Here is a 26,609-nt window from a genome sequence, read left to right as displayed (position 1 = left end):
ACACTACTGACAACCTATGCTTCAAGCATGTCAAGATTTTGGGAGTTCCATTTAGTATGCTGAGATGTTGATGAAGCTTCCTTCCTTACTTTGCTCACTTGTTGAAGCTCTATTCTTCATTCAAGATGCCAACCAACTGTGTCCTGTTCTGTGAGGTTCTTCTCTTTCTCTCTTTTTATTGAGGTTCCGGGACTCACCCATCAGGGCACATTTTCTAACCTTTATCACAAAATACTCAGTTATTTCTCAATATTTGTTTGCGCTATTTGAAACAGTGAATTATTTGAGGATGGAGGCTATCTTTGCATCCCTAATGAGTGAGATAAGACTAATACTCCCAAGAGTAGTTGCTTGATAAATTGATTAAAAATGAGTAAATGAAAATATAGAAAAGACCGTGATCCCTTGACTCATTTTCAATTTTTAAATAATTTTAAGGACCATGAACCAATCTTTTATCATTTCTTTTAAATTTCCTGGCCATTTCATTTCAGTGGGATTGATTCTATTTCATTGCCATTGATTACTTTAGTGTCTTTTAAGTAAAATTTGGCAGGAAAAAACTTTAAATCACATAACCCCTTTTGTATTTATTAAAAACATAAGTGAAAAATTACTTAAGACTGAATTAAAATGTAGGTCACTGTTTCTTGTATCCTAATTTGTAATAGGGTGTAGGTAATTGCCTGGGGACAGCCAATAGAAAAGCAGAGAAAACCCATTTACCACTTGTTCAGCTCTGTATAGTCCAGACTACTTATCCTGAAAAGGGCACATATTCAAAGAGGAGAAACAATTATCTACCACTGAAACAGGTAATGAAGTTTTCTATGTGCTATAATTTTAATTTAAAGAGCATGTTTGAAAGGCTAAGATACCCAGACAGGCAGATATTTCCTTCTTCACAGTTATAAAATCTGTCACATCTTAGAAATACTCCCTTATTGAGTGGCAATCACAATTTTTATTCTAAAGGTTCCACACGCGTGGCATATTATGTAATGGACAGCACTTCAGAATAATCTAATGAAAAGAGAACTCTTTTCCATGCTAATAAACTTCAGATTCTGCTTGCTTCAAGAAAATGAATTCAGGCTTTGAACTGCTGAGGTCCACATAAATTCAGGTTATCCATACAGCCGTGCGGAAAATCTCCAAGATGAGTTCTTTATTAATAGCAAGAATGAGTGAGTCAGTCAGCTCGTTTAATGATCTGGCCCATAATTTGAATCCATTGAAAGTTGCCTGTTAGCACCTCTGGGAGCTGAGATCAAGCGTGACCTTGGCTTGTGATAGCTTGAATTAAAACCTTGTATGATAGCTCCCACACCAGCTTTGTTTTTATCATTTGGCATGCAAGCAGACACCTTGAATATCCTTATAATTGTTACAAACATGAAAATTGTGAGGAAGTGGGAAGAGGTTTATGCTAACATGTAAAATTTATTTTGAAAGGAAATAATGGATAATTCCCCTCCTCTGTGAAATTACTGGTAGTGGTTTGTTAAATGTGATAAAGTTTATACAGTCAGTTTTGTTAGCCTCTGCAGTCCATTTTGTGTAAATTCCTCTTAATTAGACTTTCCTACATTAAAAAAAAATCTATCATATCATTTTTAAAAAACTTGTATTTTAAGTTCCGGGTAGAAATGCAGGTTTGTTACGTGGGTAAACTTGTGTCATGGGGGTTTGTTGTACAGATTACTTCATCACTCAGATATTAAACCCAATACCCATTAGTAATTTTTCCTGATCCTCTTCCTTCTCCCAACCTCTACCCTCTGATGTAATTCTAAAAGAGGAAAAAAATAGATTATCTTCTTATGGATCACCTAGGTTTTAATCTTCCTCAGTAATTTGAACTTGTGATACCTTTAGGGTTTAAAATATTTACCATATCTTGGCAATAATATTCTACAATTTGAATTTGTCTGAACTTTTATTTATGATAGCTTTGTTTCAGTAATATATCTTAACTTTCCTATTATTATACTTGAATAAAAATGTATATTTTTCTAAGTGAATATTATATGATTTTCAGGTGATGTGACATTTCTGTTTCATTGTTTTCCCTGGCTCCATCTCACTCTTTTGCTCTAGGAAAATGGCATGGTATAATATAAATATCTGAAAAAATAAAACTGCTAAGAAATTAGTGACACTAAGGACACTAGCTTTATTTATTTATTTATTTATTTATTTATTTATTTAACTTACTCCTTTGATCTAAATAAAATTTTGTATACTTTCACCAACATCTCTTCCTCTACCCCTGCACACAGCCCCTGTTAACCACTATTCTACTCTCGGCTTCTATAAATTAAACTTCTTTTAGATTCCACATATAAATGAGATCATGTCATAGTTGTCTTCTTGAGCCTGGCTCATTTCATGTAACTTAATGTCATCCACGTTCAGCAAATGGTAGGATTTCCTTCTTTTTAAAGGCTAAATAATATTCTATATATATATATGATGAAAAGATATATATCTCACATATCCTTTATCCATTCATTCATTGATGGGCATTTAGGTTGATTCCACATCTCGGCTATTGTGAAAAAGTCAGTGACCATGGGTCTACAGACATCTCTTTGACATACTGACTTCCTTTCCTTTGAATATATACTCAACAGTGGGATTGCTATATCATATGGCAATCCCATATTGCGAGATATTAAAAATATCATATTTTTAATATAATTAAAATTATCATATTTTTAATTTTTTGAGGACCCTTTATATTGCTTCCCATAGTAGCTGTAGTAATGTATATTCTCATCGACAGCAGGCAAGGGTTCTCTTTTCTCCACATGCCCATTAGCACTTCTTATTATTTGTCATTTTGATAATGGCCATTTTAACATACTGATGAGATATCACTCATACCTGTTAGTCAGGTTCTTTGCCCATTTTAAAACCAGGTTATTATTATTTTTTGCTTTTGAGTTGTTTGAGTTCCTTATATATTTTGGATATTTTTAACTTACTAAATTTATGGTGCTGTGGTTTGAATGTGTTCTACAAAATTCATGTTTGGAAACTCAATTCCTCTGCCCTTATGAATGGGTTAATGGATTAATGCCAATATCACAGGAGTGGGGTTGTTATTGAGGCAGTGGCTTTGTTGTAAAAATCAAGCTCTCTGGCTCCTTTGCTGTTGCCCACTTGCCATGTGATGCCCTCTGTCATGTTATGATGCAATAAGAAGGTCCTCACCAGATGTCAATGCCATGCTCTTGAACTTCTCATCCTCCAGAAGCATGAGCTAAAAACAAACTCCTTTTCTTTATAAATTACCCAGTCTGTGGTATTCTGTTATAGCAACAGAAAATGGACTAAGACATATGGTTTGCAAATATTTTCTTCCACTCTGTGGGTTGAAATCTCTTCACTCTGTTGATTGTTTCCTGTGCTGTGCAGAAACTTTTTCATTTGATGTAATCTTCTTTGTCTATTTTTGTTTTTACTGCATGTGCTTTTGGTGCCATATCCAAATAATCATTGCCCAGACCAATGCCATGGAGCTTTCTCTCTACATTTTCTTCTAGTAGTGTTTCTTCTAGTAGTAGTTCAGGCCTTACCTTTAAGTCTAATCTATTTTGAGTTGATTTTTTAAAAATGTAGTATGAGATAAGCATCTAATTCCAATCTTCTGCATGTGGATATCAAGTTTTCCCAGCACCATTTATGGAAAAGACTGTCCTTTCCGTATTGTGTGTTCTTTGTACTGTTGTTGAAAATCAGTTGATTAATCATAAAGGCATGGATTTATTTTGGGGCTCTGACACTAGCTTTGTAGTGGAATCATATGAGCTTCCTAGGCCTGGTGTATCAAAGAACCATAAACTGGGTAGCTTAGAACAACAGAAATTTATTGTGTGGTAGAAGGCTAGAAGTTTAAAATCAAGATGTCAGCAGGGCATGCTCTCTCTAAAACCTGTAGGGGAATCCTTCCTTTCCTCTTTCGAGTTTCCAGTGAGTTGCTGGCAATCTCTGAAATCACTTGGATTGTTGATACATCACTCTAGTCCCCTGTCCTCACATGGTGTTCTCATTGTGTCCCTTCATATCATCTTTCTCTGCATGCCTGCCTCTGTCCAAATTTCCCCTTCTTATAAGGCCACCAGTCATGTTGGATTGTGGTCCACCCAATGACCTCATTTTAACTTGATTACCTTTGTAAAAATCCCACTTCAAAATAAGCTCATATTCTGAGGTACTGGGGATTAGGATTTCAGCATATCTTTTTTGAGAAATACAGTTCAGTCTATAGCAAAGGTAATTTAAAATGTCACACTGGCTTTTTTAACTTTTGCCTTTTGCATTTAACATTTTTATGTGTTACTTGAAATATTTTGGATGGTTTTTTTGAACCCAGGGATCTGAATTTCTTTTTTAATAATGGCTTAGAGACAATGATAACAGATTGTTCAGTAGATGTGATGTGGTTTTACATAAAAGCACTTGAAACAATGAATCTATAAGGTATATCAGAGAAAAACTATGTTAAGAATGACAGCTTTAGACAAACTTGAAAACTAGAAATGATTGATATTATAGAGATTGTCACAATTAGTTGTGGCATGTGTTAGTGTTTTTCTTCTTTATGTTTCATTGTTATTTTCTCATTACTTTATATAGAAGAACATATTTGATTTAATTGACGTGTTTTCAGTTTTTTTTTATTAGTAAGTATGTCATATTAGAAATGGCATACATTTGGGGAACTTGCAGTGCTGATTAATTTATTGTTTTTGCATGTCTTAATTTTAAGAATCTTCAACTTTCTATCTTGAAATTGCCAACCTGTGGGGTGCTTTGAAACGCTTTTATACTTTTAGTACCTTCCATAGGTTGTGAGTTCAGGACTTTAAAAATATATATATGTGTGTGTGTGTGTACAAATACATATATAAATATATATATATTTACATATATAAATATATATATATTTATAAAAGAGAAGAATAAATGCTGCATAATCATTTGATTCACCCTGGAGTCAGGTTCAGCAGTTACACCCCAAACATGGAGACTCTCAAATACCACAGTTTTCGGTAAAAATCAATGTGGCTGTACAACGTTAATTTCTAATCTTGAGGCCCACTATTGAAAAATGTGGACACACCTGCTCTATAAAGAGAACTGCTTTAAGTCGTGCTGATCCAAAGACACTTGAACTACCTCATTTCAAAGCACTCCAGATGTATCGACTTCTTTCAACACACACTGGAGTGGAGCACTTTCCACTGGTTTGCACAGTGCTCATCTTCTATATTCAGCTTATTCTTCCTTCTCCTCTGTAAATAGTTATGAAGTGTGATTCATTCTATTCCTAAAGGACTCCTTCAATCACAGTGCAGGTCCCGAATGAGAGGATGGCAACGGATGTGGAAAATAAGTTTGCTATGCTCTAGCATGAGCTAACACTGCCTATATTACTCAAAATGACTGGCTCACAGTCATGGATGTGGTGGCTCCAATTAACCTGCCCCATAAATACTTTTTAGTAAAGTCAGGCCAAAGAGATTAATGTATTTCAATTTGGAAATATTATTTAAAATTGACCGGTCCGGAGAGAGATTAGAAATACTGCAATTGACCACACACACACAGAGTCATGAATCAATTATTTAATTGGCAATGTAATAACTGAGAAACTATTCCTATTTTCCATTCCACCATCTACTAAAAGCCACATCAAAAACTTAATAGGCTGCATGTATATTGAAAATAAAGAGGGGAGCCAGCAATATCTGGATACACATTTCTTGTAGAAGATTTATGTGCAGTACAATCCTATGGTGATTCCAAGGTAGAATTGACTAGGCACCCATATCTAGAATCTTCTTAGTTATTACATTTTGAAAATGCTATAAATAGGTACATTGGATATTTGTTTTGTAAAGAACACTGAACATTAAAGTGTGAATATAAAATTCAGTTTACAACTGTCTTGTCCATACAACCACCAACTAGAATGCTAGCTGTGATTGAAAGATCTTGTATCTGCAAGAATCAATATTTATGAGACCTAACAATTGTCTTAGAGAAACTGACTTAATGAACTGTATACAGTAACTTAAATTGACCAAATATTTCAATAGATTTGTCAGAGTCCAAAATCAAGTAAAATAACATGTCATACAGTTTTATATTAACTTGTAAAATGGATTAGTTTCAATCCTTTTATGACAGTGCATTAAAAAATAATAACCCATACTCATCTAAAATTTCTGTTCTTCTGATCACAGTGAGCCTCATCCCCTACCACACTCTTCCATTTCTGTGCTATTCTAGAAGGGAATTCTCTCTGTGATTTTCACTTGGCAGCAAGTCATAATTAAGATAGTCTTATTTAATTTTTATTTGACTTCAAATACTTATTTTTTCCCTTCAAACTCTTAAAATAATTGCAGTATTGAACTCCATCTGAAAGAATTATTGGAAAGGTCATGGAATGTCCGGATTTTTCAGCCAACTCATGTTACTTCCAAGTAATTAACTTTGCTGTTTACTAACTCAGAACAGGGGGGAAAAAGAAAAACATGAATCAAATGATTATGCAGCATTTATTCTTCTCTTTTGTTCTTTTATCAGGAGTCTTCATAATGCTTCATGTTTCATGGTGTAATATTAGTGAAATTAACTTTAAATAGCTCAAAATTTTATAATTAATTTTTTCAGTTTCAATTATGATTCACAGTCTACTAGCCTGGCACCTGCTGGCAGGCAATTATACAAAGTCAGCAAAGGCTATGTGGTGAGCTTCTCCTTCATGTGCTTTTTCGAGTGAGAATCTTGAATGTACTTAGGTAGCACCAATAATGGCTGACACTTTTATTGCATTTGCTCTGTGTCAGGGAATATTCCAACTGCTTTGTTTTAATCTTCATAACAACCATATGAAAGAGTAACTATTATTACTATTGCTTTTAAGATGGGTGGGAAAAAAAAGCAGCACAGAAAGTTTAAGAAACTTTCTAATCTTATCCAGCAGGTGGTGAAGCTGCAATTTAAACCCAACCAGTCTGGTTCTAGGCATGTTTCTGCAAACACTAAACTTTACTTCATTTCGTGTGAGACTGAGGGAAGGCCTTTTCAGTTTCTATGCCAAAAAGGCTTTTCTGCACATTTTGAGCTTGAGGACACAGACTTAACAGGATTACATCTTGTTCAGTGCTCTGTGTCTACATCTAACACATAGAAATGGATTAATAAAGTTGAATGAATGAATGAATGAGCAATTAAAACTGTAGTGATTGCATATTAAAATGTAATTTTGAATAATTGAATAATATAAAGCTCAGATCATATTTGAGGAATTCTGCTCTACATTCTTTCTACTCTAAAACTCTGGGAGATTTCTTTTCTTCTGATTTGTGCACTGTTGAGCTCAAGGTTCATGTTTTCTAGAGACTCTGTCCGTGTAATGTCACATACGTGCCTCAAAACCCAGCATGGTCCAGATTGAAATCCTAATCTTCCCTTGCCCCCTGCCCTCCTAAAAAGCTTCACTTCTGACCTGTATCTCAGAAAATGGCACCATTATAATTCATCTTGTTGCTTAGAGCTGAAACTCAAGCTTTTCCTCTCATTTTCCTTTCTTGGTTCCCAACACCAGATTAAATAATTCCTCTTAATATATATTTTCTACATCTAACATTTCTTGGATCCTTTCACCTCTCCTCATTCCTATAAAATTCTTGTTTAGTTCCTTTTTTTCCCCTTGGCTCTTTGCAAGAGACTATTCCCTGTGTTTTCTGCCCTACTGTCTGCTGCCTTGGTCTGTTCTCTTTGGCATGGAGTGCAGCATGCTTCATCATCTGGCCCTGCCCTCCCTTGAAGACTCAATTCTTACTGCTCTGCTCCCTGGAATGAGGTATAGTTTTTGAGTGTCAATGTACTGTATCTTACTGCTGGTGGTGTGGAGGAGTGGTTCTGTATTTGCTTTTCATTTTGAATCACAACCCCATCTTATCCTAACCTCTTTCTTTTTGTAACTCCTGCTCACCCTTTCATTCTCAATGCTTTCTCACACAGAATCTGTCATATCATCAGTGCTCCAGAAATACATAATAAATGAATGATAAAATGAATGTACCTGGTTTACTTAGAGAAGTTCTAGGAAAGGAGCTTAAAGCTGCAGGTGCATCTGTGTTAGAGATAGTAGGTGATGTTCCCGAATAGTCTAAAGCTAGATTTTTAAAAAATTAAATATTTACTTATGTATGTTTCCTTCTTCCTCTGTGATGACTAAAGCTAGATTTTAAAGAAACTTAATGCCAGGTTCAAGAGTAGAGTTTCAATAAATGAAAGCATTTACTTGTCATGCAATTACCACTCACATGAACGTGTTTATATATAAGTACTAGATCATGACTATTTATTTCATTTTTATTTTTTCCAATTAAAAAGAATCTCTGTTCGTATTTATTAGAAGGTACTGTGCTAAGTTTCTAAAGGTGCTTGCATGACATTTTTCTCTGAACTGGATAGATTAGGTTATGCCTTTTTTCCCCACTAGACTATGAGCTTCTTGAAAGTGTAGAACATTAATATTTATTTTTCAAGAATATAAGCATAAATGTGGCATATCATTGGTGCTTTATATAGTTTTGTTCAATGTGTGATTCAAAAAATGAAGAAAATAATGGAAAATAAATAGCATAGTAAAAACATGAGTCTTCTTATTTTAACTGACAGTGCAGGTGGTGGTCAGGACATTACCAACTTACGGAAGTCTGATACACCACGCAGGTAAATGGCAGTTGGTAAATGTGATGGTTACTACTGAGTGTCAACTTGATTGGATTGAAAGATGCAAAGTATTGTTTCTGGGTGTGTCTGTGAAGGTGTTGCTAAAGGAGATTAACATTTGAGTCAGTGAACTGGGAAAGGCAGACTCACCCTTAATCTGGGTAGGCACCATCTAGTCAGCTGCCAATGTGGCTAGAATAAAGCAGCAGGAGAAGATGGAAGAGCAGACTTGCTGAGTCTTCCAGCCTTCATCTTTGTCTCATGCTGGATGCCTCCTGCCCTCAAACACCAGACTCCAAGGTCTTTAGCTTTTGGACTCTTGGATTTACACCAGTAGTTTGCCAGGTGCTCTCAGGCCTTTGGAAACAGGCTGAAAGTGCACAGTTGGCTTCCCGACTTTTGAGATTTTGGGACTCTGACCGATCCACAACTGGCTTCCTTTTTTTTAAAAAAAAAATTAATTAAAAAAAAATCTAGCTTTAGACTATTCAGGAACATCACCTACTCTCTCTTCCTCAACTTGCAGACGCCTGTCATGGGACTTAACCTTGTGAACGTGTGGGTCAATTCTCCTTTAATAAACTCCCTTTCATACAGACATCTATCCTATTAGCTGTGTCCCTCTATTGAGCCCTGGCTAATACAGTAAGCAAAGCCTCATGGAGACTCTTCAGGGTGCTTCCAGCGCCACTCTCATGAGTCAGCTTGATGCAACCGGGAGATGTGAGAAACCCCTTATTAGTCAAAGATTTGTATGGAAATTGAAACTCTGCTTGTTTTTGCATCTCAGCCTGCGTGTTTACTAAGTATGTGCTCCAAACTCTGGAAGCCTAGGTACACTTCTCTATTTCAGTATTGCAAAGACTACAGCACTCAACAGGATATCAACCGAAGAGAAGTGTTTGTTTCTAAGATCAGGGGCTTTAGAGACAAGAAGAATAAGTCAAGATGAAGACAAGGACAAGTGACTCAAAAAGGTAATTTTGGATTATTCCAGTGATTACCTGTTGTTCACAGTCATTCTGGACCAAAAAAAATGCAAACATGAAAATTCATTCTAAAGAAAGAAGAACAGAAAGGAGATAGGCTTGGACATAATCTCACAACCTGAAGTTATTTTTAAAAAGCAGTGGTTCTAATAATAATAATGTTGTCTGCTTTCAGGTTTTTAAATTATTCTTTAAAAAATCAGATGCAAAATAACAAGCAAGGCCAGGCTAAATTTGAAATTGATTTTCCCAAAATAAGACACCTTGCTTTTCCAGCACTTCATGTAAATGCGAAAGTTATGGAAGTAGTGAAAAGTCTTGAACCTACAATTACGCCTTTTGCCTTACAATTTGAGCTATGATCTTGCTTTGAAAACGCCTTTGCTCGATTTCTTTCCCATTCCTCACACTGCCATTTTGTTTTTGTGTGATCAGACAAAAATGTAGAACATGGAATGACTTTGGATAAAATTAAAATTTAAATGGTCAGCAAGAAGTCTTTAGAGAGCATTTATTTCTGTCTGTACGTGGCACTTTCAAGTGGCTAGGCCTGTGGGTCAGAGTCATCAGATTTGTTTTTATTCCGTGGATGTAGGAGTGCTCCTTGCACTGGCTTTCTCCGTCTCACTCTGAGATCAAAAGGTTGTATCATAAATGGACAATCTCAGAGCTTGAGAGACTGGATGTACTGTGTGCTGAGATGATAAAAGTAAAGATACTTTGGTAGAAATTCTCCCAAAGCATCATTTCCCTTTCTTTATGCACAACGTACAACAGAGAGTAGTCAAGGGAAGAAAGGCCAGCCTGCAAGAAGGCAAGGAATATGTGAGAAAGAGCACGAGAAAGCAAGAGAAAAAGTCCTAGGCATTGCAAAGAAGTGGCTAGCCACACCTTATTAGTTTATACAGAACTGCATTTTTTTTTTTTTTTTTTGCAGTACCCACTCTTGTCAGTACTTCAAGCTTATCTCATTTTTTTTCTTTGCCCTTTTCATTCCACTGAGGCATCCAAAGATGATCACTGCCACAGTTTACCTCATTGCAGTTTTTAATGACTTTATCTCCTCTTTTACTTCCTTAATGTTTCCCATGGTGACAAGTTGCTTACCTGGGTAAGCGGCTAATGCAGAAAGACCAGGAACTCATCTATCTTCAAACCAGTCTTTTCCTATTCTCTTCCTTCCTGCCACCCTCTAGGGATATATGTTCTCTCTGTTACCCTCTATGTAGCAGTTAGGATGAGATTATACTAAATGTAAATATAATCTTTACATGACAGTAAAGATTTCCTTCTAGAAAAAAAAAAAAAAAAAGAATATGATTGGCCCCTGGCATACTGCTGGGGCAATGGATAGGATTTTAGTTCAGCATCAGCCTTACAATAAGGAGCCAACCTTGTGTTATGACTGCCAAAAAAAAAAAAAAAAAAACAAATAAAAGCTAATGCAGTGCACGAAATTTCCTTCTGCATTCTCATTAAAGAGTTTGCCTACAAACAAAGCTAATGACAATTATTATTCAGATTAAATTGTGTTTATCAAATTATTCAAATAAATTAATAAAAATTACATCGTGGCAAAAATTTCTAAGCAGTCAAAGAGTGAAAATACAAGCTTTACTGATTGCCAGGCCTGCTGAGTTTCTGTGTGGCACTGCTAGCAATTTTGGAGTTTCTCACAGACGGCAGCAGCCTCCGAATTAAAGAGGACCGTATATTAACCCCACTGTGTATAATGCCTTACCATTTTCAGGGCCCTTTCAGCATGTTTCCTCAACAATAACTGTGATGGGGAAAGTAAGATCTCATTTTATAGATGCAGAATCTAGGACTCCATGTGGTTTAATATTAAGGGAGGAAGCTCAAGCCAGAGAGCAAGCTTCAGACAACTGGTTTATTACCTTTTGTTATGGACTCTGTGTGTCTCCCTAAAATTCATATGTTGAAGTCCTCATCCCCAATGTGATCATATTTGGAGGGTCTCTGGGACGTCATGAGGGTTAGGTGAGGTGGTAAGGCGGAAGCCCTCATGATTGGATTAGTGCTTTTATAAGAGGAGACATCAGGCTGGGTGTAGTAGTTCATGCCTGTAATTCCAGCATTTTGGGAGGCTGAGGCAGGTGGATCATCTGAGGTTAGGAGTTCCAGACCAGCCTGGCCAACATGGCAAAACCCCCTCTCTACTAAAAATACAAAAATTATCTGGACATGGTGGCACGTGCCTGTCATCCCAGCTTCTCAGCAGGCTGAGGCAGGAGAATTGCTTGAACCCAGGAGGCAGAGGTTGCAGTGTGCCGAGATTTCGCCATTGCACTCTAGCCTGGGCCACAAGAGTAAAACTTTGTCTCATAATAATAATAATAATAATAATAATAATAATAATAATAAAATTAAAAAGAGAGAGACATCAGAGAGTTTGTTTTTTCTCTCTCTCCCGAAGGTCACACAAAGAAGTCATGTGAACACACAGCAAGGCTGTGTCAGCCTACAAATCAAGAGAAGAGGGCCCAGAGTCTCCCTTGCAGGCACCATGATCTTGGATCTTCCAGTTTTCAGAACTGTGAGAAGTGCATTTCTGTTGTTTAAGCATTCAGTCTTTGGTATGTTTTTATGGCAGCCTCAGCAGAATAAGACACTCATTCATCTAGGTAAACCATATGCAGTTGACCTTTAACATGAATTTGAGCTATATGGATTCACTTATATGCAGGTTCTTTTCAATAAAAGTGACCCTGAGTGTGTCTGCCTCTCCTGCCTCCTCTTCCATCTACTTTATCTCTTTCGCCTCTGCCACCCCTGAGATCACAAGACCAACCCCTCCTCCTGTTTATCCTCCTTCTCAGCTTATTCATATGAAAAACAATGAGAATGAAGACCTTGATGATGATCCACTTCCAGTTAATGAATAAATAGTAATTATACTTTCTCTTCCTCATGATTTTCTTAATAGCATTTTATCTTTTTCTAGCTTACTTTCTTGTAAGAATACAGTACATAATACATATAACATATACAATAGGTGTTAATCAACTGTTTGCTGGCTTCCAGTCAATTAGCTGTTAGTATTTAAGTTTGGAGGAGTCCAAATTTATACATGGATGTTTGGCTGCACCGGGAGTTGGAACCTCTAACCCCTGCATTGCTCAGGGGTCAACCATTGTGATATGCTATACTAACCAAGACTTGTCACACTTTAATTTCATTGTTCTTTTATATTTTCATTTTCCCGTGAAAAACAAAAAAAGATTATTCAATGCCTGCTTTGTGCCAAGAAGTGTGCAGGATGCCAGAGGTGTGAAATGAACCCACCATATTTAAGTTGCCCATATTTTGATAGGGGAATGACTCACATAAGAAGATAATTGTAATATAATTTGATAAGTGCTATAATAAAAGTATGAAGCAGAGCTTTGGAAGCCCTAAACCGCTCATTTAGCTTAGGGGAACTAAGGAAACGCTTCACAAGGAGGTAACATGGATGACAGTTTTAAGTGATTTGTAATGCTTGGAACCCATCAGCTCAGGGCAATGTGACTGGCGGGAGGAAGGAGGACATTCACCTAGACAGAGAGTGGCAGTGTTGGGCTGTGTGCCCCAAATTATGGTGGGTATCAAACTTGAACTGTTGTCTACATTGGAATCTGTTAAGCCCAGATTCTTAACTTCTGGCCTAGACCTGACCTACCAGAACAGAATCTCTGGGCATAGCACAGTGGATTAAACATACTTGATAAGCACCTTCAGGTAATTCTGACACAAACTGAAGTTACAATAGCAGTGCACTCAGGATACATGAGGAAAAGGTGGGCCGTGCACTGTATTTCATTGTGGATGAATTCTGATGTCTGATTTCCTACACACTCTTTTACATGTTCCTTTATCCTCTGGTTTTCTCACTGCAGCAACTAAATTTCTTCATAGCTCTACTTTCAAAGAATCCATGAAGTTAATAGTGCTCTGCCACTGAAATGAGTTTTCTTCTTCCTATTGATTAATAAACAGAGCATCATTTGTTTTGTAAAGCTAGAACAGTTTTCTTCTCCTTTTACCTACAAGATCTTACAGTGGTTAATAAGAAACAAGGCTGCTTATCAGAAAGCCCGGTGTACAGTTAGCACAAAATAAGATGTCTCCCCCTATAGCTTCCTTCTAGTCTACTCTCTCTAAATCCCTCCCTGAATTTAAACCACTTCACAGGCATCAATTAATGATACTTAATTTCTGCTGAATATAATGAATATATAATTAAGATTAAGATACTCTGAGGGCTTCTCCTAGCTTTGAGGCTGATTCTTCTTTCTGCTTAGAAGTATGTCATTTAACCTCTTTACCTCTCTACTTCTATAATTGGGGACCATGAAACTTACCTGCCCTGAAATTTCTGAAGATTCAGCGATAATGTTAGCCAAATGTTTAGCACATAAAATGTGCCAAAGAACAGCTATGTGATGTGCTGGGCAAAAGATCTCTTTCAAACACCTGTGATACTTGACCCTTTCTGTGGTTCTTTTTTTCTTGACAAATTATGTACTATTGCTTCAATGCACAGGAGGGAAGCAAGAAGATATAAATAATTAAAACCATTGTTTAACCATCTATTTATATAAAATAAAAACAAGGAACAACAATGATGTGCCACCATAGTATCTGAAGCAATTTGAAGCCAAATATTTTAATGAAAGGTATTGAAAAATACCAAATAGCCATATAGGGTACTGCTGGGAACTTCTTCTTCTTCTTCTTCTTTTTTTTAAAAGAGGTCCGTGTCCCTAGGTAACAAAGCAAAAGAACATGCTATATATGATCACAACTACCTTCTGGATTATTTAGAATCTGGGAGTTATCTTTGATTCTTTTCTCTCCCTCACCAAACCTGTTGATTCTGCCAGTATCTTTGAACCTGTCAATCTTTTCCCAGTTCCATTCCCACTCTTTTTTCTGTGCTTCTCTCTATTGTCTATTTTAGATATTCCTTAACTGGTCCACATGCTTTCTTTTTTATATCCCTTCCAACGCATTTTTTTAATGCAGCAGCCATAGTGATTGTATAAAATGGTAGATCTTTTAAATTAAAAATTATTTTTGTTGAGGTAAAGTATGCATAAATAATTTACCATCTTTGCCACTTTTAAGTGTACAGCTCAGTAGCAATAAATACATTTGTATTCTTTGTTTTTTCCATTCACCATCTCCATCCTTGAAAAAAAGGTAAATCAAATCTTGTCTTTCACTCAAGCCCTTCAGTGGCTTCCCATTGCATGTTGAATCACGTGCAACCTCCTGACCTTGAGTTAAAGAATCCTCGCTGTGTTGACCTCTGCTTTCTTCTCCAACTTCATTTCGAGCCAGTTTTTCTCACTATTGCTCCAGCCAATTATCCATGTGTTAGTTCTTAGAACACCCCACACTATGTCCTCCCTCAAAGCCTTCATACACAGGCTTTCCCCTGTAGAGCCTCTATCCAAGGTGTCCCTCCCTCAGTCCCCATTATTCAAATCTCAAACTAAATATTATCTGAAAAGAAAGAGCTTTTCTGGGATTAATGAAAATAAATCTCAGCAAGTCTGTCTCCTTTATCTTCAGCACAGTCCGTGTTTCTTATCTTCCAAGCACTTTCCTCATGTGTAATTATTCATTTATATATTCATTTGCTTGTTCAATGTTTGTCCTCACAAAGTTGACCATAAGCTAGATGAGTACATGGACCAGGTCTGTTGAATTTACCACTGTCAGCTTAGTGCTAAGAGTACTGCCTTGGATTTAATGGATCATTGCTGAATAAACAAATGAAAAATAAGGAAGGTGGATCCTATTTCTGCAATGCCCTGAATAACTTGTATATTAAAAAAAGATCCCAGGCTGGGCGGAGTGGTTCACGCCTGTAATCCCAGCACTTGGGGAGGCCAAGGCGGGTGGATCACGAGGTCAGGAGTTCGAGACCAGCCTGGCCAACATGGTTAAACCCCATCTGTACTAAAAGCACAAAAATTAGCCAGGTGTGGTGGTGAGGACCTATAATTCCAGCTACTCGGGAGGCTGAGGCAGAAGAATTGCTTGAACTCGGGAGGTGGAGGTTGCAGTGAGCCGAGATTGCACCACTGCACTCCAGCCTGGGCGACAGAGCAAGACTCTGTCTTGCAGGGGGAAAAAAAAGATCCTGGAGATAAACTGGGAGTAGGAGTTGGAAAAACTGAAATGAGACCTGAGAGGGAAGAACTGAAGAAAAATAGAGAGTAAGGGAATACCTGTTCATGTGTTGGTTAATTGAATAAAACAACAAAAAAAAAAAAAAAAAAAAAAAGGAACAAAAACAAAACAAAAAAACAAAAAACCTTCCCCCAAAATAAATGCAGATCACGTCAAAACAAAACCCCCATAGTAAGCTGTTGAAGGACTGAGTATAATTTCTAACACTCAATATGCAATTTTGTTTACATGTTCATGGTGTAAACTCCTATTTAACCTTTCCAAGTCTCCAGTAAAGTATGCCAAACATAAAGGGCATGTGTATGCATTTCCATTTTTATATGCATAAGTTATCTATTGTTGCATAACAAGTCACCACCAAAATTAACAGTTTAAAGTAACATATATTGAGTATTTCACTGTTTTGGTGGTTTAGAAATCTGAGTATGGCTTAAATGGGTTCCCCACTTTAGGGTCTGTCACACAGCTGCCATCAGGTATTGGCCAGGACTAGGGACTTTTCTGAAGTCTTGACTGGGGAAGAATCTGCTTCCAAGCTGTTGGACTGAGGCCATCAGTTCCTTAATGGCTGTTAGATGAAGCCCATCCTCGGTTCTTTGCCACGTGGGTCTCTTCAGTATGGCAGCTTGCTTCATCAAAGTGTGTAGTCCAGAAAGCAATAGAGAGAGTCTGCCAAAGAGATGGAAGTTGCAATCACCTAACCACGGAAGTGACATCTCATCACCTTTTCAATGTCCTATCAGTCAGAAGCCAGTAACTAGTTTCAGCTCACACTCAATGGGAGGGATTATACAGGGGATGAATACTGAGAGGTGGCGAACTTTGGGGGCTTAGAAGTCACCTACTGCAGTATGTTTGTTGGTGTTTTGATTGTATGTGTTCATGTGTATGTAAATCAAGGATGGGACTAAGCTGTACATTTAGGATACCAGAATTCAGCAGGAACAAGCTGTTGGAATCAGAGAAAGTCATGAGAAGATATATTTTCTGGAAATACGAAGATAATTTGGGAAAGCCTTTCACAGGGTGATAGAATCTATTTTATGTGGCTCTCTAGAGGCACTCAGAACTTAGGTATCCAACATACTCCAATAATTGGATTACCCAGATCACGGTTATAACTCGCCACTTTGCTTTTCCTGACAACTCTTTTGGAAGTATAATGCACTCAGAAATGATAAATGTTTCCAAAGAGTTAGGGGGATTTGTATAGAAACAGTGGATAGGTGGAGGTTTATCAGACTTTGCACAATAGATTCAATGCTGCTTAAGTGGCACAAAGATTATTTTATAGGTAATCTTGACGTAAGGTCTAATTTATAAGTTCTAATTTACAAAATCAGGGAAGGTTCTGCAGTAATCTGGCACTAGCTGTGTAACTTGTAAGGCTTCTAAGTAATTGAATTATAAAAATGTTTTATTATAAATACTAGATTATTAATATACTTATCTGACAGCAACCTATATCTCTTTGATCTAGAATCAACTGAAATGTTTTATTTATCTATGTGCCAGGTATTGTGTTAGGTCTTTCACCAGGTGCTTATAGGTTCCTCAAAGGACTCTGGTGACTAAATAATCATAAAGCTTAATGGTAGGTGAGAAGTCCACTCAAAACTCTCTAGCTTGGGAAACAGGGTTATTTATAAAATAGTTCTTTTTTTCTTTTTTTTTTTTTTTTAATCATACTTTAAGTTCTAGGGTATATGTGCAGAATGTGCAGGATTGTTACACAGGTATAAATGTGCCATGGTGGTTTGCTGCACCCATCAACCCATCATCTACATTAGGTATTTCTCCTTAATGCTTCCCTGCCCTAGCCCCCCACCCACTGACAGGCCCTGGTGTGTGTTGTTCCCCTCCCTGTGTCCATGTGTTCTCACTGTTCAACTCCCACTTATGAGTGAGAGCGTGAGGTGCTTATTTTCTGTTTCTGTGTTAGTTTGCTGAGAATGATGATTTCCAGCTTCATTCATGTCCCTGCAAGGGACATGAACTCATCCTTTTTGATGGCTGCATAGTATTCCATGGTGTATAAGTGCCACATTTTCTTTATCCAATCTATCATTGATGGGCATTAGGGTTGGTTCCAAGTCTTTGCTATTGTGAACAGTGCTGCAATAAACATACATGTATATATGTGTCTTTATAGCACAATGATTTGTAATCCTTTGGGATATATACCCAGTAATGGGATTGCTGGGTAAAATGGTATTTCTGGTTCTAGATCCTTGAGGAATTTCCATACTGTCTTCCACAGTGTTTGAAGTAATTTACACTCCCACCAACAGGGTAAAAGAGTTCCTGTTTCTCCACATGAGCATGGGCTATCTTTTCATTTATTTGTGTCTTCTTCATTTTTTTTTCAGCGATATCTTACAGATTTAAGTGTACAGCTCTTTCAGCTATTTAAATTTATTCCTATGTATTTTATTATTTCTGATACTATTATAAATGTAATTGTTTTCCTAATTTTTGGGGGAGGGGGTAGTTTGTTTTTAGTGCATATGAATGCAACTGATTTTTGTGTATTTTTATTCTGCAACCTACGGAAGTCATTTACTAATTCTAACAGTTTTATATTGTGGAGTCTTTAGGGCTTTCTACACCTAAGATCCTGTCATCTGCAAACAGAGACAATGCATTACCTCCTTTTTGATTTGGATGCCTTTTATTTCTTTCTCCTGCCTAATTGCTCTGGCTAGGACTTTCAGTACTGTGTTGAACTGGTGAGAGTGGGGACATCTCTTGGCACTGAGTTGTGCTGCCTTTCAAGAGGGGTGATGTGGATAATGTGAAACTGTTCTTTTTACTCTCATCAATGCATCTCTCTCACTTTTTTCATGCTAATAATGTAAGAATATAATTGGTGACAATAAATGCCTTTGTTCTGATTGATAAATGAGTATATATGTGGTAGTTGAGATTCTGAGAGCAGTGACAATGTTCAATAAAAGCTAGCAGAAGTTAGTAGTGATATCACCCAATTGCCTGAAGGGTGACTTGCCTTGCCTTTGAAAACATGGGAGAACTGGCTACAGTGCCTCTGTCAATAGAGAGAATTACTGAAACCTCAACAAAATACCAGCCCCTCATACCTTCCAAAAGTGTGACTAGACTTTTCCAAGTGATAGATGCTTTTCCAAGTGATAGATGCTTTTCTCCTTTCATAGTTTATTCTTATTAATCTCTAGGAAAGAATGTCCAATTCTTATAACATTTTAGATGACATGGAGGCCATGGAGGAGCACTGCTGAGAAGGGGCTGCTGTGGGGAGCATTGCAGACTGAGGGCCTGGGAGCTGAGGCCATGCTTCCCCCAAGCTGCTACCAGCCAGTGACTGAGCATAGCAGTGACTGGGCTGGTATGGGGCCATTTCTCCTGAGTGCAACACTCTTCTAACAGGCAGAAACTCCCCTCTGGCCTGGCTGAGACTTTCTCAGTACTGTGCTGTGGTATGCGGCTATCCCTACTCAATTCTCTCCGCTGCATTTTCACAGGTGTCAGATCTATATCCCTACCTGAAAGCTCTTTCCACCTATTTCTGCTCTTTGCTTCTCTGGCCCCACCTATTTCTGCTCTTTGCTTCTCTGGCCTTCATGGGTGATAGATTTACTGGTTCTCGTGAGCATGTCTAATGCCATCTTTGTGTCAATGTCTCAGAGGACCTGAACTGGCACATGTGGTAAATACACCATCCCAAGTGAAAATTGTGCCATATAATATTATAATGAGCATGTTCAGTGCCTGAAATCAGCCTGCAGAGGTTGGAAGGGTAAGAAGGGTGGGAATGCCATTGGGACACTTAGATTTCTCAATTTGCTCTCAGTGGGGCTCTATTTTGGGCACTGCATTTTATTTAAGAAATCAGAGCAGAAATCTTAGAATATTAGACTTTTAGGAGAATTCTTTCTTTTTAAAATAGGATTTCCAAGTTTGGGATGTATTTCAGTTTCTAGGACAATTAAATCACTAAGGGCACCAAGTTTGCATAACATGTCAGATGGATGAGGTGTCTCATGATAATAATAAAAAAAAGTCAGTGGATTGGGAAATGCATATTTGGATCAAGCTTATCTGTTTCCTATGTTTTTAGATATATGTAGATGGGAAGGTTGTCATTGACTGGGAGCAAAACCTGGAATATGAAAATTAATTTATCCAATAGTTAGTAAAACAACCCAAAATTCATACTTCTCTGGTAAAATCATGAGAACCTGGAGTCACAGCAGGATTAGCATATTTCTTGTGAAAAACCTAAGAGAGATTCTGGTCTTTATAATGGGAGGGGTCATGTCCATCTTGTGCCTCACTCTATCCCCAGCCTTCTACACCATGCCTCATGCGTGGCGGATGGTCAAAAAATATTTGCTGAAAAAAAATGAAAAACGGTATGTTCGGGGTAGTTTAAACTGTAAGTAAATGTGATTAAACAGGACTTTGACCATTTTGATATGTAGAATAATAGAACTAACCACAACTAGTTACAGTCATGTTTGTTCTTCTATGATTACTGTTTGTTTTTACACTGATTACTTCTTATGCGATTGATAAATGTGGGAATGCTTTGGTTTTAATGTATGTGTTCCTCCAAGATTCATATGTTGAAACTTAATCATCAAGGGAAGGAAATTAGGGACTGAGGCCTTTGGGAAATGACTAAGTCTTGAAGGCTCTGCCTTTGTAAATGGGACCAATGCCCTTATGAAAGAGGTTTCAGAGACCTGACTTGTCCTTTCATCTCTTCTGCTATGTGAGGACACAGGATCTGTCCTTCCCCTTTGCCCTTTTGCCATTTGAAGATACAGCAAGAAGGTGCCATCTTGGAAGCAGAGAAAGACCCTCACCAGACACTAAATGTGCCAGTCCCTTGATCTTGATGATAAATTATTTCTATCATTTATGGGTTATAAGTTACCCAGTGTTTGTTTGTTTGTTTGTTTTTTAAAGCAGCAAGAATGGATGAAGACAGATAGGGAAGTTAGTATAATGTGAACGAGGTATTGATTCATACAAGATTTTTCTTAGTATTAATTTTTTTAAGTAATTGGAGTGAACTCTCTCACAATTAAAGCCTTGGCAATATATAAACTCCATATAAAACTCTACAAAAGTATCTCTTTTAGTGCAAGCTATGCCTTCACTTCACCATATAAAGCTACAGTGAAACACAAGTGTACAGGAAGGTGATGTGCTGACATTTCTTTCTTTATTAAAACAATGGATTAACAAAACAGGCTACAGTCTGGATAAGATTTTTGATTCTGATGAACATGTCTCTATTAGAAGCAAATGCCCTCCAGGAAGTACATTTCAGGAAACTGCATAAGCCCCAGGGTTTAAATTGCGAAGAACTAACTGTGATACTAGACACCAATGCCAAGCATAGTTTAATGTATTTGTGAGGGTTTTTTAATGGATTGCTGTTGTTTTTGTGTTCTCTGGATATAATACATTTTGCAACTTCTGTTCCAACCCTATTTTTTCCCCATAGCCAATGTTTTATTTGCCATGAGATTTTACAGTAAAGCATGTGCTTTCTGCCCCCTAGAAACATATATAGTAAATAGTATGATAGCAGGAATGCGTGTATTTAAAAGAAAAACAATAGACTATCTTGGTTAAGAATTCAGCTCTAGAGTGAAATTGCTTAGATTTAAGTTTCAGCTTTGCCATTTTCAAGTGGCATATACTTGGGCATGGCACTGAACATTCTGTGCTTTTGTATCCACAATGGTAAAATGGGAATAATAACAGTATCTATTTCATTGGGGTTATTGTATAACAAGAGCTTAGAAAACTGTCCATATCCTTTGCCCACTTTTTGATGGGGTTGTTTTTTTCTTGTATATTTGTTTGAGTTCTTTGTAGATTCTGGATATCAGCCCTTTGTCATATGAGTAGATTGCAAAAATTTTCTCCCATTCTGTAGGTTGCCTGTTCACTCTGATGATAGTTTCTTTTGCTGTGCAGAAGCTCTTTAGTTTAATTAGATCCCATTTGTCAATTTTGGCTTTTGCTGCCGTTGCTTTTGGTGTTTTAGACATGAAGTCCTTGCCCATGCCTATGTCCTGAATGGTACTACCTAGGTTTTCTTCTAGGATTTTTATGGTATTAGGTCTAACATTTAAGTCTCTAATCCATCTTGAATTAATTTTCATATAAGGAGTAAGGAAAGGATCCAGTTTCAGCTTTCTACTTATGGCTAGCCAATTTTCCCAGCACCATTTATTAAATAGGGAATCCTTTCCCCATTTCTTGTTTTTGTCAGGTTTGTCAAAGATCAGATGGCTGTAGATGTGTGGTATTATTTCTGAGGACTCTGTTCTGTTCCATTGGTCTATATCTCTGTTTTGGTACCAGTACCATGCTGTTTTGGTTACTGTAGCCTTGTTTCTCAAAAGAAGCCAACAGACACATGAAAAAATGCTCATCATCACTCGCCATCAGAGAAATGCAAATCAAAACCACAATGAGATACCATCTCACACCAGTTAGAATGGCAATCATTAAAAAGTCAGGAAACAACAGGTGTTGGAGAGGATGTGGAGAAATAGGAACACTTTTACACTGTTGGTGGGATTGTAAACTAGTTCAACCATTATGGAAAACAGTGTGGCAATTCCTCAAGGATCTAGAACTAGATGTACCATATGACCCAGCCATCCCACTACTGGGTATATACCCAAAGGATTATAAATCATGCTGCTATAAAGACACATGCACACGGATGTTTATTGCGGCACTATTCACAATAGCAAAGACTTGGAATCAACCCAAATGTCCATCTGTGACAGACTGGATTAGGAAAATGTGGCACATATACACCATGGAATACTATGCAGCCATAAAAAAGGATGAGTTTGCATCCTTTGTAGGGACATGGATGCAGCTGGAAACCATCATTCTTAGCAAACTATCACAAGGACAGAAAACCAAACACCGCATATTCTCACTCATAGGTGGGAACTGAACAATGAGATCACTTGGACTCGGGAAGGGGAACATCACACATCGGGGCCTATCATGGGGTGGGGGGAGGGATTGCTTTGGGAGTTATACCTGATATAAATGATGAATTGATGGGTGCTGACCAGTTGATGAGTGCAGCACACCAACATGGCACAAGTATACATATGTAACAAACCTGCACGCTATGCACATGTACCCTAGAACTTAAAGTATAATTAAAAAAAAAAAAAAAAGAAAAAAAAAAGTGTCAGGCACATAGTAGGTGGTCAGTCCACGAATGTAGGTAATTATTATGGAATAAAGCAGCTTATTTCCTGACTAGGCCACATAAGGCATATTTCATCTTGATATGTGGAGACATAGCACGATTTCATCACTGGAACCTTAATATAGGCATTTCCTTAAGGCTTGACATATAGTTCTTTGTAGAAGTTCCAGGAGCCAGTTCTCTTCTCAATTTGTATTCACTATTGCCACAACCTGTTTTTTTAAATTTCCTCTGTCTACAGTCACTAGACTGTGACTTAAATTAAATTATAACTTTGAAACTGAATTTCCTCAAGTTACTTGTGCTCCATACAGTAGAGCCATAACATACTTACTCTTATTTGACATTTTCTCTTCCTCTTTTTTTTTTTTTGATAGATGCTGACCCGCTATGCCACCTACCTTATATGTGAAATTGATACAGTGTAATGGAAACAAGATGTGATATCAATAACATGATCTATCACAAACACAGCTTAAATTGCAAAGCATATGTCCAAAATTAAGTGATACAGAATTAAAGTATACTTTTTCTTTTTTTTCCCCCAGAGAAAGGCTGAAAAATACCCAAAGATTAGCACAAAGACTAAAACCTCTTAGTCCCTTAAGCAATGTTTGTATTCTTGGGAACATGTGGGAAAATTGGGTGAGTGGTGTCCTTGGAGTTTGCTTTAAAAGTCAGATCTTTTGAAAAATGTTTATTCATGTCTTTTGCCCACTTTTTGATGGGATTTTTTTTCTTACTGATTTGTTTGAGTTCCTTGTAGATTCTGGATATTAGTCCTTTGTCAGATGCATAATTTGCAAATATACTTGGGTGACAGGTGCACTAAATCTTAATTCACCACTATAGAATTCATCCATGTGACCAAAAACCCCTTGTACCTCAAAAGCTACTGGAATAAAATAAAATAAATTAAGGTGTCTGGGTTGACATGTTTTTTCCTAAATGCTTAGCTTTCCAAAGTAGCCATTCATCCTCAGGGTTAAACAGTGCTCTCTCCCAGCTCAATATTTTACAATGACTTGCAAAATAGTGAGCCAATTATACTATCACTGGATTAAGCCTAATGATCAAGCTAAGTGACAGGTTGGACAAAAAGATTTCAAAGGTCCTTGAATTCTGTTAAATACTCATTAATAATAATAGGAGTTACCAACATCTGAGAACAAATTGTTGTATGCATCCTGCTTCCTTCCATTCATGGTAGAAGAGCAATATCATAAGAAAAGCAGACACTTTGGCAGAAAAGATACCATATGGAGACTAGAGATGCCTGTTTTCAAATTCTTCATTGGATTGGGCAGGGTCTTCTAATATGAATACACATGAATGAAATTATGATAAGGGGAAAAATAAATTATGTATTAAGCACATATGTCATGTTCTGTGATCAACATCTATTATTGTATTTAATTCCCCCATAAAAGAAACCCCACAAAAACCCTGTGATTTAGGCATTCTTATTATTTAGCTAAAGGATCAGGCTCAGATAAATTGAGAATGAACAAGGTTGCTCAAAACCTGCTTTCTTTCCATCACATCGAGCCTTGCCTTAGGCACTTCCTACTTCCCTACCTCTCACTTGACTCCTAGTCATGTTGATATTTCTCCTAATCTCAGACTACTTGGACTTTATTCTCTCTTGTAATAAATTGTCTCACTTTTATCCTGTTCATGTCGGAATTTTAAGAAGGGTGTCAGGATCAGAATGTCACCAGAACAGGCCAGCTAGTTGTCTAGAGTAGACTTCAGGGTGCTTCTGGCTTTGTGAATTCACTGTACTCCTTAATCTAACTCTCAGCCTGTGGGTTTGGAACCATGTTTTCTGGGAATGATGAGAGTGACTGTTTCTCATGCTGGACTCATGTTAACTGCATTTGTAGACAGTGATATATGAAACCAGAAAATCAATTGATTTCATTATAATAAGGAATAAATTGGCCAGGATCTTGGACACACATTCTGTGGCCAATACCTTCTTTCTTTGTAGACATGTGTTTTAAGAGACCACATTATAATCACAAAGTTCCTGGTGAATATTGAGCTGGAACAGAAAGAAATTAATAATTCTGTGGGTATTGAGGACATCTGTTAAACTAGCATAGCACATTCATCCCCAAAACATACACATGATACACTGAAGAAGCAAGTCAAATCCTTGGGCATTTAAGAATCTCAGTGGGTACAGTCGACGCTGTTGGTTTTTAATATGTACTTTTTTTTTTTTTTACCTTGTCTCATACGTGCTTGGGTTCCTGACAATTCACTTTCTGATTGTCTCTTTACTGAAATCTTGTTCATTCAAGGGCAAACTTCTACAACTTAATGTGACTTTATACATGTGTGTTTCAGTTTGTTCTGTGTTGATTTTTTTGTTACAGTGTCAGGTGACAATCTTATTTCTTTTATTTGGAAATGAATTTTGGGTTGGATGGGGGCCAAAAAATGCTTTTTTGAAATCCCTGTGTACATCACAAAGCCATAGATGCCAGATTACTTTTCAAAAGATAATGGAAATTATGCCTTTGAACAGAGATCTGTGAAAGATTACATTCTTGTAAGTTATATCCAATTACAGTTTAGTGAGGTATTAATAATAGGATATTATATCATATTTTGCTTCACAATTTTGTCTATTATGATAAGAACTCTTACATATGTAGGTGCTTATCCTCCAAAAATATCTTAGGAGAAAACACAGCAAACAGCTGACTCCAGGATGGGATTGAGGGAGCCCTGGGAAAGCCTTATAGGCCTCAAATATTTTCCTCACCATCTGTCTGTTATTCAACCTTTAAAACTAATTGCTTGGCATCTTAAAGTTTTTGTCATTTTAGAAAGTCTCTTTTTAGAATGCAGATGCACCTGGGTTATTTAATGTGTTAGCCAACTTTTAACAAATTACATCATTAAACAAAATGCAGATGTAATTTCAGTGTCTGAGAATTCTCTAGAAAAATTTAATTTTGAAAATGTAATGTAATATAAGTATATTCTGGATCATCTGAATGACTACCTTGTAAATGAGTGCTGCCTTCTAACTTAAAGCCTGAATTCATGTTTTTGTTCTTGTCAGTAACAACTACTATTACTTAATTGCCACTTGTTCATTAGTAATGAGATATTTGTTTGAAATAGGACAAATACTAGTAGATCACTCTACAAACAAGGCAATTTAAAGTCCAAAAAAAGATGGAAGAGATAAGTCCTTAGCAAAGCGTATTGGAAGCAGATTGCACCTGGTGAGTTGCTATCTGGGTGACTACTGATTTGAAGCAAGTGGATATTTAAATCTTGCTCATGAAGTGCCCTGATTGAAATCTAGCGTTATCACTTATCCCCTGAATTTGAATTGAAGGAGGTCATTTTTGCCCATTAACTTGACCCTCATAGGAAAATATCAAATGATA

The sequence above is a fragment of the Piliocolobus tephrosceles genome, chromosome 4, assembly GCF_002776525.5.
Source record: "Piliocolobus tephrosceles isolate RC106 chromosome 4, ASM277652v3, whole genome shotgun sequence".
NCBI classification, from domain to species: domain Eukaryota; kingdom Metazoa; phylum Chordata; class Mammalia; order Primates; family Cercopithecidae; genus Piliocolobus; species Piliocolobus tephrosceles.
This window is presented reverse-complemented; position numbering follows the sequence as displayed.